Raw genomic sequence first — 2,871 nt, 5'->3', positions numbered from 1 at the left:
TTGCTCAACAAGGTCACATCAGCACCAGCATATGAAGATGCAGCATTATGCGCTGTGTGTTTCCATTCATGTGTTTAAAGATTGGTTCGATTTGAAAGATATTTTGTTTAATGCAATCATTTTAAAGATCTCTTATTTAATGATATTTGATATCTTATTTAATGTAGTGTCGATTTATGAACATTGAACTTATGGCCAAAAACATTGTAGCTCATCCTTTAATGAATCTTATCTAACTCATGTATTTTTTATAGGCAGTGAACATAATACGTTAGTCTTTTCTGTGGGGCCTGTGAATCAATGAAATCAACTACAAAAAAGCACATAAAAATGACACTGTTTATTGTGTGGAAACTGAAACCGGAAGGCATAACGTTTCCATGTTTGACTCAACTGAGAATATCTTGCAACGTTTGCTGTTTTACACATGTCTGCAAATGACTATGGGAGAATCATAAGCATTGATTTCAAAGCTCCCTGGGCACCGTATATGGTTTATCTCCCAGTGTGCTGGAAGCTTGATCTTCAAAGTTGTAATTCTGAAAGAGCAGAATCTTTGAGAGGTGGTATATACTTCAAGGTGTGTGGATTCTGGAGGGTTTCCCCTCATGAATGTACAAGTGTTATCTCCTGAAAGTGGATTAAATCTGTTAAGAAATTTAACTGCCGTAAGAACAAGCCTGTTGTAGAAAGAACTTAGTACTTCTGTTGTCTCTTCCTCCATTTTTGCTGTATAATTCCCTCTTTTGCACATGCATTCCAGTTCTGACATTATTCCTCATGTCTGCTTCATAGCCATTCTCACCAGGATATGGTAGGACATAGTAACATAGCCTTCAATGCTAATGCGAGGATGCCTCTCCCACCCCAGGAAGTCACTGGCTATGAGAGCTTTGAATAACTTGTCCTCCCTTCTAAGTATCGGCTTTCTCATCTATAAAATTATATCTGAACACTCACTTCTAGGCAACAATTTATGAGAATTTAAAGAAAAACCTAAAGCAACACGGAACATTTCATATTCATATCAACCCCTCAGTATACATTTTGGGTTTTTAAAACCACCTCACTTTCTCCTGACCTCTCTTGTCAAATTGGGCTTTCTGAAGCTGTTGCTGGAGAGATAGATCATCACTGAGTTGGAAAATATTCTTTGATCTTCCACTGGTCATTCTGTGCCCTTTTCGACAAGATTCATTTCCCCCGAAGTCTCCTAGGCATCTTGAGCACATCCTCTCTCTGCCAGCTTCCACACACCTGACATGTGGTATGCTCTCTTCTTTCTAACCCTGTGCTCTGAAAACAGCTTCAGAGCTGTTGCTCTTTGCTCTATACCCTAGCCCCTTGCGTGATGCATGACCAATTTGCTGTAGACGAGGTTCAAATGGATGGTTTGTTTCTCTTATCAAAATTCATTAAGACCCATCTCTCTCAGGACCTTGCGACTAAACCAAAGCACTAACATAAAAATCCGATATCCTTTTGGCCTATTACCATAAAACTCTCAGGTTTTGCCATGGCTACATAGGTCCCTCTTTGGCAACTGATGGCATTTTATTTGAGGTCCTCATATACTTTCTCTTTTATTTAAGTATCTTATTTATTTGTGGGCTTATAGCTACCTTTCAGAATGTGTATTTTCCAGGAATTTCATCTTTGTTTTAATAGCTTCTGTGTTTGTCAAGTACAATTTCTTGTATATAGTCACTGACTACTTGCTATTGTTGGTCTAAGTCTGTTGAAACAATTGCATTTTTTTATTGATTTTTATTGAGCTCTACATTTTTCTCTTCTCCCCTCCCTGCTTCTCCCCTCCCCTTCAACCTTCTCCCAAGGTCCCCACTCTTCCAATTTATTCAGGAGATCTTGTCTTTTTCTACTTCCCATGTAGATTAGATCCATGTATATCTCTCTTAGGGTCCTCATTGTTGTCTAGGTTCTCTGGTATAGTGATTTGTGGATTGTTTTTCTTTGCCCTGTATTTAAAAACCACTTATGAGAGAGTACATGTGATAGTTGTCTTTCTGGGTCTGGGTTACCTCCCTCAAAATGATGTTTTCTAGCTCCATCATTTGGCTGCAAAATTCAAGATGTCGTTATTTTTTCTGCTGTGTAGTACTCCATTGTGTAAATGTACCACATTTTCCTTATCTATTCTTTGGTCGAGGGGCACTTAGGTTGTTTCCCAGGATCTGGCTATGATAAAAAATACTGCTCTCCAAAACATACAAAGAATACAAGAAAAAGATCATCAAAAGAACAATAAAAAATGGAGTACAGACCTAAACAGAGAACTCTCAACAGAGGAATCTAAAGTGGCTGAAGACACTTAAGGAAATGCTCAACATCCTTAGTCATCAGAGAAATGCAAATCAAAACAACTTTGAGATTCCATATTACAACTGTAAGAATGGCCAAGATCAAAAACACTGATGACAAATTATGCTGGAGAGGTTGTGGGGAAAAGGGAACACTCCTGCATTGCTGGTGGGAATGCAAGCTGGTATAGCCCCTTTGGATGTCAATGTGGTGATTTCTCAGAAAATTAGGAAACAGCCTTCCTCAAGACCTAGTAATACCACTTTGGGGTATATATCCAAAGGACGCTCAACTGTGCCATAAGGACATGTGTTCAACTATGTTCATAGCAGCACTGTCTGTCATAGCCAGAACCTGGAAATAATTGCATTTGTATGCTCTTCTTTAACACCAAAGGGGCAATATCCTCTAGTTAAAGACTAGCTCACATTCGCAAATTATGACAGAGTGGAAGAAACAAGTTTAGTTCTGTAACATGAGACTTTTAAGCTAAACTGTAAACAAGTAGAGAGAACAAAAAAAATTCTCTGTAATTGACATAGAGAAGAGAAA

This window comes from Microtus ochrogaster, linkage group LG3 (genome assembly GCF_000317375.1).
Source record: "Microtus ochrogaster isolate Prairie Vole_2 linkage group LG3, MicOch1.0, whole genome shotgun sequence".
Classification (NCBI taxonomy): Eukaryota; Metazoa; Chordata; class Mammalia; order Rodentia; family Cricetidae; genus Microtus; species Microtus ochrogaster.
The sequence above is the reverse complement of the archived record's forward strand: the minus strand, read 5'-3'. Positions refer to the sequence as shown.